Source organism: Capsicum annuum, chromosome 10, assembly GCF_002878395.1.
Source record: "Capsicum annuum cultivar UCD-10X-F1 chromosome 10, UCD10Xv1.1, whole genome shotgun sequence".
NCBI classification, from domain to species: Eukaryota; Viridiplantae; Streptophyta; class Magnoliopsida; order Solanales; family Solanaceae; genus Capsicum; species Capsicum annuum.
The window spans coordinates 122,560,549-122,572,296 of record NC_061120.1 but is presented as its reverse complement, the minus strand read 5'-3'; positions in this window follow the sequence as shown (position 1 = coordinate 122,572,296).

Below are 11,748 nucleotides of genomic sequence, written 5' to 3'. Positions count from 1 at the left end.
TAAATTAAGTTGACATCTTCAAACTTAATTTAAAAAGGCGAAAGTTAATTAAACTCTTAAAAGCATGATTTCTAGGTGATTAAAATAAGTCCTAAATTATGTTTGCCAAAGTGACAACAAATCAATTAACAAATCCTAGATTTGTTTGCCTACGTGATTCACGTAGCACGTAAATCCCGCACCCCAAGCAGTCCCTATAATTCATTATTACATGACAAAGTTTTACAATAATATTACAGACCGATAAGAATGAAAGACCTAAACTAGAAAGGAAGTAATCAACCCTTCCCACACTCTCGGATTACTCTTCAAACACTCGAAACTGTCTATTTATACCTATGAGACAATATGTAATAGTAGTACAAGCAAGAATATAATGTAACACACATATAGCGAACAAACACCAAATAATTCATATAGACATGTTTTCTAGCATCACCATATAAGATATTGAAATTGTGTCAACAAGAACTTACTGATTGGTCTTAATAAACAATAGTAAGAAAAGTCAAGCAGCGTGAAACCCGAGCACAGAGTATCACAGGAAGATCGAGAGCAATGCTCCCAAAGTAAATGTGAAAAATAGTAAAGAATTTTTATTTTGCTTACAACTTTTCGTATGGAGGAGAGTGTATATTGTAAGTTATTAAAGAGAAGATGAAATATAATGCCTGTCTTTTGTATATGAGAGAGTAGAGGGGATTAGAAGTTGTCCTCTAAAACACTAAAAAAGATTGCTTATATAGTAGAAAATGACTATGATAAATAAGAAAAAAATTATATTTTCTATCACAAAATCAATCATACTATGACAACTAAGGTAAAAAATATATATATACTCACTATCACAAAATCAATCATGGCATTAAAGAAAGGAAGAAAATTGTTAATCACACAATCAGATATGGCAAATTAAATCTATCAGATTAAGGATGGATCAATTATATTTACCGTAAATATGTAAGTCATATATTTTTTAGTCATGCTTACCTTAAATATGTAAATCACATATATTGATTTAAAAAAATGAATATATCGACAAACAACTTTGTCATTAATGGTAAAAAGGCAATTAATTACACAAAATACTCCTAACTCAAATTACTCATAATTTTGCACACAATTAGATTCAAGTTACCCAAAATAATTACGTACAACTCAATTACTAACAATATTGAGATGAATAAAATACCACAACTATTGATATACTAAAATTAGGATTTTCAATTAGTCTAAGCACTACAACCACAATAGCAGAAGTTCATGACAATTTATCAATCAAAAGTCGATACTCAAGTCACAATTTAGGGTAACACAATGATCATGCAAATTTAGAACAAACACAAATCGCAAAGAATTAGACCAAAAGTCTCACATAAGTTTCACCAATTTTGAATCACAAGTCCTGTTCAAAGAAAGATAAAAATAAAAGATGGGGTAAAAAAAGAAAATTAAACTAAATTGCAATGATTTTTGGTGAAGTTTAAACTGGACAGTGCCCGTTGGTTTGTTAGTGATGGAGCCGGTTCTTAAGATTCTATGGCTGGTAGGTGGTCGCTGGTGTGGAGAGAGAGAAAAGGGAATCGGGGCTTCTTTGGTTGGCTCACCGACTGCATGGCTGCTTGCAGCGGCGGCTGGTTGGGCTCGTTGATGGTGGCATCACCAGTGAGGTGAGTGGCCAGCGGCGTTGGCGGCGGCTGCTGTTAGTGTGGCGGTTGCTGGTTTTTCCTGGCTGTAGAAAGGAAATGGGAGAGGACGAGAAGAAGAGTGGTGCCCGAGTTCTCCAGCCTTGGTGGACGGCCGGTAGCAGCAGCCATAGTTATTGAGGGAGAGAAATAGAGATAGAGAGAAAGTGGATGGCATGTGGAAAATGTTAAGGTAGGGCTCTTTAGGTTAAAAGGAAAGAAAGGATGAACTAATCTCGGCCATCAGATCAATTTTGATCGATGGCTGAGATTAGAAACTGAGTTTAAAGTTTAGGTTGGGTAAAAATGAATTGAGGAGAAATATGGCCAAAATTGACATTAATTAAGTATAAAAGTGGTTAGAAATTAAATGTAGAAGAGTTAAATTAAATTGGCTGCTATTATAATAATAATAATAATAATTTTAAATAATATAAATAGTATCTAGAATCACAATTTTGATAAAAGAGGTAAAAATAGCAATTTTGGCCTCTCGAATAAAATAAACGCTCGAGTTTAAAAAATAACGAATGGGAGGGTCAAAATTGGGTGTCAACATCTGCCCCTTTATTGCTTGAGAATGATAAGAGAATAGTCGAGTAACGAAAGTTGACGTAGTAGCCAATTTTGTCCGATCGAGAAGAGGATTTGTTGGAATTAAAGCAACAGGAGGTGGTTTTAAAATAGTGTGGTCGAGACTTTGGTTTTAAGTCATCTACATATCTCTGATTTACGAAAATCAAGTCATGTGTAGTTCTAGATTTAGGAACAAATGATATTCCTAAAGAATGTCAATGATAAAGAACAGGCATTAACAACGATATTATGGGTTGATGAGATGGAAATGAATAATGACGTAGGGAGAAGTGTGAAAATATTGAGGTAGGTGAGTTTCAAGTTAAGTTCACATGACGGATGAATAAATGGGATGATATTTTGAAAACAGGAGCAAAACTTGTTCTTGTTTGTTACTCTTTGTTATATACGTACTTTACAGTATACTAGATAACCAGGGTTAAGGCATGTAAACAATAAGCAATTAATAAACATAAAGTGAATGTGAGAATAAAGAAAGCAAATCTATTATCGGATCAGCCGTTTCGGCTTCTCTATGCTCTGTGGGATCGGTTGTTAAGCTTCTCAATGCAATGTGGGATCAACCCTTGGCTTTTTAATGCATTGTGAGATCAGTTGTTTGGCTTCTCGATGCAATATGGGATCGACTGACGGGTCTTTTGATGCAATGTGGGATCAGCTGTTGGGTTTCTCGATGCAATGTGGGATCAGCTGTTGGGCTTTTAGATGCAACGTGGGATCAGCTGATGGGCCTTTCGATGCAATATGGGATCAACCCTTGGCTTCTCAATGCACTGTGGAATTAGCTATTTAGCTTCTCGATGCAATGTGGGATCAGCTGATGGAGCCTCTCGATGCAATGTGGGACTAACTGTTGGGCTTCTCGATACAATGTGGGATCGATTGACTGGCCTCTCGATGCAATGTGGGATCAACTGACGGGCCACTCGATGCAATATGGAATTAGTTGTTGGATTTTTCAATACAATGTGGGATCGATTATTGGGCCTTTCGTGATGTAGTGATTCCTGTCATCTGTATCTGTTAATCCTGCACTCAATAAAAAATTATGAGTTTGTAAAAGGGGGAGGTTTATTTGTGCCTCTGCCTCGACTGAAGTGTCTTCTTCTTGATGTCGTCATCTTGCTGATGAGCCTTGTTCGGGTCTTCACCCAAGTAGACAAAAATAGATGATTGTTTAAAAGAAAATCATGTTTGCAAACAATCGAAAGTGATAAGTAGAATTTGTTAGAATAAAAACATGAAATGTTGTTGAATCATTGTTTGTGATATATTTTGAGACAATACAACATCTTATAAGTCCTTGCTCTATTGTTTAGAAAAATTTTTAGGACCACTCAAAAATTTCTGCCCTAGTATAGAGTTGTCTCATTGCAAAGATCGCAAAAGACTACGTGTAAGAATTTTTGAGGGCGTCTCAAAAAATTTGTCCCAGTTTATAATTATGCCAATGTCACGCTCAACTAGATAAAATTGTTAGCACAGATATATATGTATATATGGAAAATTAAACAATATAGTGAAAACAACCATAATAGACAACAATAATGATAAGAAGAGATAAGAAAACGTATTTATTTGAGTTGTCCTTGTTGTCCATTATTTTTAGGGATCCTTAAAAATCTACCCAGTTTCGTCTTTTGAGAAAAATGATCACGTTGACCATATGCCTTCCTTCATATATCAAGGGTGTGGTTTGGGATTTCTTTGATGATGTTGCAGGGTAGTTGTTGTATTTGTACTTACTGTCTGCACTCAAATAAAAATCGTTAGTCGAAAAGTAATGTTGATTCATACCTTGCTCGGTTTGACTCCTTGTCATTGTCTTCTATTCTATAGATGGAACTTGTACTCCGTCATGGTGAAATTTTTTAGAGTCCTCAAAAATCTTTGCCCCAGTTTAGGACAAAAGACACCTTTTACACATCCTTGTGAATTGATATAATACTTTCTTGTGAAATTTTTAAGGTTTCCTCAAAACCTCAAAAATCCTGCCCCAATTTTTGCTTTTGGAGTTTTATATTCCGATTCACTCAAAAAAAATTAGTTCAAGATAAATGGTTGTCTTTCATTTAAACACTGTGATCTCAGTTGGAATCTACCTTTATATGCTCAAAGGTCGGGTCTATTAAAGGTGTAGAAATTTGAAAAGAGTTTTCGAGTTGGATAGAAAGGGGAAAGAAAAATTTTATGAGATTAAGACCAAACCCAAAATGGGTTGCTTAAGTATCGGAATGAAACTCAGGTCAAACGTAGTTCAAGAGTAAAAAGAAAGGTAGATAAGATAGAAAAATGTTATTTAGTAATAAGGCGTATAAATGGAAACTGGCAGCATCTCCTATTTTCAAGAGTGATGTATATCGAAGGAAACTGTTAAGAGAGTGTGTGAGTAATGTGAGAATAAAGAGATTCAGTCCAAATAGTATTTTGCATTGAGCGAGAAGAAAGAGGAATGAAATCTTTCTAACTATTGACCATATTTGTCATATTGTAGATTTTTAATTGAGATCGATGTTCACATACTAGAAAATCGGTAAATAAAATAGTAATTTAAATAAAACAAAAGTTAGTGTACCCCATAAAGAATATATAGTATGAAAATATGAGTCATTTTGTCAAAGAGGACTTTAGGACGAATGGGTGAGCTACAACTTAAGCTTGAGAAACGAATTGCTATTGAAAGATAGAAGATAGGTTCAAAGAAAAGCCTAGGTACTAAGTTCGTACTTGAAGTTGATTGAGAGAACAAGTGAATAATGATAAGATATTGAAAAGATGTCCATAGAATGTTTAAAGAAATTGTTTTGAATAAATGGGAGAATTGAAGATTGACAAAGTTTTGATCATTTTGAAGTATATAGTTTGAAAAATTGTGAAAAGTCATTTAAATAATTCTGGAAAAAAAAACTTCTAAGTTTCACCCTTATGACATTGTGGAAGGGTGAAAAAACTAAAGAATGTGATTTGATTGAAAAAACTATTTGAATGATAAGGATTATTTCCCTTTCGATCCTCCGAACCTACCTTCTTGCATCCTAATTTTATGATATTACCTGCATCAATCAAAACTAAGCTATAATTAGTATCAAAAACATTAAAAATATCAAAAATAAATCTTGGGTTGCCTTCCAAGAAGCGTCGTAGTATAGTCGTGGCACGACATCACTTGATCATCATTTTAGATCTTTAAAGTGAAGCGGCTCAACCTTAGCCGCTCCGAGTCCACCCATATAGTAGTGCTTCAATCTTTTTTCATTCACCAAAAATTTCTTCTTCTCGTGATCTTCCATCTCAATAACTCCACTCGGGTAAATATTTGAGATCATGAACGGGCCTGACTACTTCGATCTAAGCTTCTCTGCAAAGAGTTTCAATCTTGAATTGAAGAGGAGAACTTTATCACCCACATAAAACTCTCGCTTTAAGATTTTGGTATCATGCCACCTCTTCATCTTCTCTTTGTACAATATGGATCTTTCATATGCCTTGAGCCGAAACTCTTCCAATTCATGAAGTTGATTTACCCTCAATTTTGAAGCGTCCTCCCAATCCAAATTCAACTTTCTTAAATCCCATAAATCCTTATGTTCTAACTCAATGGGTAAGTGACAAGCCTTCCCAAACACCAATTGGTAGGGGGACATACCAATAGGAGTTTTATAGGTCGTTATATATGCCCAAAGAACATCATCGAGTTGTCTTGACTAATTCGTACGGATAACATTCATGGTTTTCTCAAGGAAGGACTTGATTTCACGATTCGAAACTTCAACTTGGCCGCTAGTTTGGGGATGATAAGGAGTAGCAACCTTATGCTTCCCCCTATACTTATCAAGCAAAGAATTGAAGATTAGATTATAAAAATGAGAGTCGTCATTACTAATAATTGCCCTTGAAGTCCTGAACCTTGTAAAGATGTACTTTTTCAAGAAAAAAGTGACACCCTTACCTTCGTTGTTCGATAAAGCAATGGCCTCTACCCACTTTGAGAAATAATTGACGGAAACCAAGATATATTTATTACTATATAAGCTCACAAAGGGACCCATGAAGTCGATCCCCTACATATCAAATAGTTCAACTTTGAGATTGGGCTTAAAAGCCATCTCATGCATCCTCAAAACACCACTTTGCATTTGGCAGTGAGGATATGTTTTGACCAACTCATAAGTATCTCTATGAAGTGTATACCAATAGTATCCACTTTGAAGAACCTTAGCGGTCATTTAGATCCCACCATGATGACCACCGAACGAAGAAGAGTGACAAGCCTCAAGAATATCTCTCATTTTCGCCTCCATAACACACCGATGGATCACACAATCCGGACACTCCCTAAACAAGAATAGTTCATCCCAAAAATACTTTTTCACATCAAATAGGAACCATTTCTTTTGATAATAATTAAGCTCATCGGGAAGTACACCACTCACAATATAGTTAGCATAATCTGCATACCACGGTGCAATGCTTCCCGAAAGTGACATGACTAGCTAATCCGAGAAGGCGTCATCAATATCATTCTATCCCAACTTTTCATTATTAGATTCGAGGCGGGAAAGGTAGTCGGCTACTTAATTTTCACACCCCTTTCAATCCTTTACTTCAAAATCAAACTCTTGCAAGAGTAATATCTACCTAATCAACTGAGGTTTTGCCTCTTTCTTGATCATGATATATCTAAGAGCAGTGTGGTTCATATGTATAACCACTTTTATGCCTAATAAATAGGCCTAAAATTTCTCAAAAGCATACACCACCGCTAACAACTCTTATTCCGCAATCGTATAATTATGTTAAGCATCATTCACCGTCTTGCTTGCATAGTAAATTAGGTGGAACAACTTTTCTTTTCTTTGGCCTAATACCTCACCTAGAGCAACACCACTTGCATCACACATTAATTCAAAGGGCAATGACCAATCCAGGGCTACTATGATAAGAACCGACACAAGGAGTTCCTTGAGACAATTAAAAGCCTTTACACAATCATCATCAAATTTAAATTTTGCCTTCTTTTCAAGAATCTTGCACAAAGGATGAGCGATCTTCGAGAAATCCTTAATGAAATGCCGATAGAACCCAAAATGACCAAGAAAACTTCTAACACCCTTAACGAAAATTGGTGGGGGTAACTTAGTAATCCCCTCAACTTTTGCTTGATCCACTTGGATGCCCTTTCCTAAAAATTTGTGGCCTAGAACAATGCCTTCCTTGACAATGAAGTGACATTTTCCCCAATTTAAAATAAGATTAGTCTTCACACATCATTCAAGGAATTTATTTAAGTGAGCAAGGTAAGAATCAAATGAATCCCCAACCACGAAAAATTCATCCATGAAGGCCTACATTGTATCCTCCACTATCTCCATAAAAATAGACAACATGCATCATTGAAACGTGGCCGGTGCGTTGCATAACCCAAAGGGCATGCGCTTTAAAGAAAATATGCCAAAGGAGAAGTGAAGGTGGTCTTTTCTGGTCTTTTGGAGCGATACAAATTTGATTGTACCATGAGTAACCATCAAGAAAGCAATACCAACCCAGACTGGCTAGTCTATCTAACATTTGACCTATAAAGGGCATGAGGAAGTGGCCTTTCTCGATCCACGAGTTTAATTTATAATAGTTCATACTCACTCTCCAACCCATGACCAGGTATAAGATTATTATTCTCATTTGAGAAAACTAGCATGTCGCCTTTCCTGGGAACACATTGGACGAACTCACCCACGTCCTATTGGAAATTGGGTAGACAATCGCGCATCAAGCCACTTAATGATTTCCTTCTTGACCACCTCTTGCATTGGTTGATTTAGTATTCTTTGATGTTCCACACTAGGAACATGATCAACACTTAACTTGATTTTCTGAGAGCGAATTTCGGGAGCAATGCCTATAATGTCTGCTATAGTCTACCTGATAGCGTGAATTAACTTTTTCATAATGCATCCACTTGACAAGGTTCAAGATCATCCGCAATAATAATTGACGAAGTGTTGTTCTCACCCAAGAAAATATATTGGAGATGAGATGGTAATGATTTAAGTTCAATTTGAGGTGGTTAACAATAAACAGCTTAGCGGGTGGACTCATATTTTTCAAATCAAGATCTAATTTGACCGGGTTTTTGGTGTAAGATCCAAGACCCGTCAATGAAGCTACCACCTCATCATATTTTTCAACCACCTTACTCCTAAGGTTCTATAATACACCCACTAAGGGGTCATAATACAAGTCATATAGCCACCCTAATTTTTAATGACATGATTGGAGGGCATCACTAAAAGGATCAAGACTTGATCACCCGAGGGCATAAGAATATGAAAGAAAGACCCGTTTTAAGAACAAGCAATGCCGTGTGTGGAAAATTACTTGGAGCATCGAAGACTTGAGGACTCACGGTTTTGTACAACACTTAATGGGTCACGGTTTGATCATCTTCATTAAGGGTATTTTGGTCACTTCATTGGGTCTAAATACACTCCATGGCCACCCCTCCCTTTAAGTCCATTGTTGTCATTTTGTATTATCTTGTAATAGAATATAAATAGAACATTTTAGGTCTTTTCTCTTTAGTTGTTCATTGATGTAAGACTTGAAACATGAAACACCTTTAGTTGTAGGGCTTGGAATAGCCACCACACCGAAATGAGTTCAACAAGTGTAGATATCACTTGTGTTGTAATATTGGGTTAAGACGTTGGTGTTTAGAGGAGGTAAAGTTCCTCTTATGTCAACATAAGAGATAGGTTTATTATTACGTGTATTGTTAAGGGTCCAAGAGTGTCCATTCTTGGGTTCTAAATATTATACCTTTAAGTGGTCTATCTATCTATCCTTTTACCTTCTTGTAATCTTGTTTAGTGTTGTGTTGTAATCTTGTGTTCTTGTTGTTATTGTTAAATCCATATCTTGTGTCTTCTTGTTTATCATCTTATGTTGTTAATCTAGTTTGTTGTCTGCTGATTTTGGTGTAATAAATACCTTGTTATCTTCTTGTTATTGTGTTCTTAGGAAGCCGAGACTTGGAGCCTTAGAGCGTGGTCAATGAAGTATAAATTGGGCCCTAAAAGGTTGAGAAGTGTATTCCCAATTGATGAATATTTTAAAACGTGTATAATTTCCCTAATATCTACTTTTTTTCATGTAGAGCATTGAATAAGTTTTCCATCGATACCAATTTTGCCACAATCCGACATCGGATGAGAAAGTTATGATCATTTTAATAAGAGCTATCGGAACCGCCTAGGTACGACAGATGAGTTGACGGACCATCGAGCTTGCGATAGACCGTCGCCCAGGCAGTCGCAACCAAGCTAGTAACTCTTTTTTTTGGCCCAAGTGTGACGGCCAGGACGACGGACCGTCAAGGCTGCGATAGACCGTCGCATCAAGGCAGTGTGTTCTTTTTCTGACCGATGTGTGACGGACGATCCGACGGACCATCATACTAAGCGACGGACCATCGCTTCGATCGTCGAAACCCATGTTCAGTCCTTTTAACTCATTTTTAAAAGGTCTTTTGGTCTTTCTCCCACTCTTTTCAGCCCATATTTATATCCGATCAAGGCTCACAACTTCAATTCTCATCTTCAACATCAAAAGCTAGGATTTCTACAAAATCAAAATCCATCTTTCTCCTTCAAGAACAAAATCAAAAGAAATTAAGAAATCAAGAATCTCTCCAAGAGCGTTCAAGAAAGAGTTTTCCTAAGGTGTGCAGATGTTGATTCTTGGGTCCCTTTCGTCCAAGAAGCTCAAGAATCCTTTCCTAAATTTCAAAGATCTTATGTTTATGAGTTTTCATGATTCATGTGAGTTGAAATTGATGTTCATGCTATTATTGAGTTTTATTTATGTTTGTTTACAAGGTTTTCAAGCTTTGACCCTAGTATGTGATATCCATATGATTTCATGATAAACCCTCTTCAAGTTGTTTGCTAAGTGATGTGTTTATGTCAATTAAGTGTAGAAATTGTTGAATAAGCAAAGCATGCTCCCCATATGTTTGATAAAATGTTTATGTGAAAGAATTAGAGCCATTATAGCATGTTGACTAGAAATCCCCAATTGTGTGCAAGCCCATGCATGCCAAGTGTTTGTTGAAAAGCCTTAGTGAATGAATTATGACATGATAGAATGAAGTTCCCCAATTATGTGCTATTCGATACATTCTAAGACTTTAATACATGCTAATTTTTTTATGCAAGACCATGTTGAATGGAGTATGAGCCAATAGCATGTCTCCCTATACTATCACATGTTTATGATTTATAAATGCTTGAAGAGATGCTTTAGTTATTGTGGTGGTGAATGAATGTCCATGATCTTGATTATTCAAGAATGGCTATGTTTTACTTTTATGTTATCGAGTCCTGGGGGTATTTATACCCAATAAATTAGCTGCAGTCTAGAGCCAGTGTCAAGTTTCTCGATAATATCAGTCAAGCCAAGATTCTCAGGACTCAATGAGTTATAGAACTCTGTACTCTCAGACAGATACAAAACTTAAGAAATCTCAAAAATCTCAGTAATCTCAGTATCGTTAGTATTCTAGCCTCAGTTCAGTACTCAGCTCAGATCTAGTAGTATTCGAGTGTTTAGTTCAAACCTAAGTAGCATTCAAGTAATCTATTCAGAGCTTAGTATCATACAGTCAGATAACGAGATTCAGTAGTATTCCGACAGATAATGGAACCAAGTATATTTAGTTTAAATCAGTTAGATCATTCGAGAAACATGATCAGTATCAGATTCAGCTCAGTTTAAGTTCAGTTAAAAATCAGTTCATTATCTTTCAGTTGGGAATAGGAGAAAGCACTGAGCGAGTGCAGGGATAGCGGCTCCCCATTAGAGAGGTAGAGTCATTAGGAGAAATCCCTGAACTCCAGAATTACATAGCCAGCGCAAGATGCAGGAGTCACCAGTTAGAATAAGGCTTGACTATTATACTGTCTTAGGCTTGACTTCCTATGAGGGTCACCCGTTAGAGAGGCTTGACCAGAGTTGAGGTCTTTACCTGTGGCACGGTATTGACACCCTTCTAGCTGGGGTTAAAGTTTAGACCCCACCAGTTCAGATTTAAGGAATGTCGGTTAAGTGAGAACTCCCACAGTTACAGTTTCAGTATCAGTCTTCAGAGTAGAACTCAGAAATCAGGACTGTCAGATACAACTACCTATCTCAGTAAGGAACTCAGATAGTTCCATTAACTCATGGATCACCCGCTAGATAGGCATAGTCCCACATAAAGTTATTGAATAATCTTATTATCAGATCCAGAGATCACCCGTTAGATAGGCTTGATCTCAGTCTCAGATCCAGTTGAGTAATCTCATTATCAGATCCAGAGATCACCCGTTAGATAGGCTTGATCTCAGTCTCAGATTCAGTTGAGTAATCTCATTATTAGATACAGAGATCACCCATTAGATAGGCTTGATCTCAGTCTTATATTTAGTTG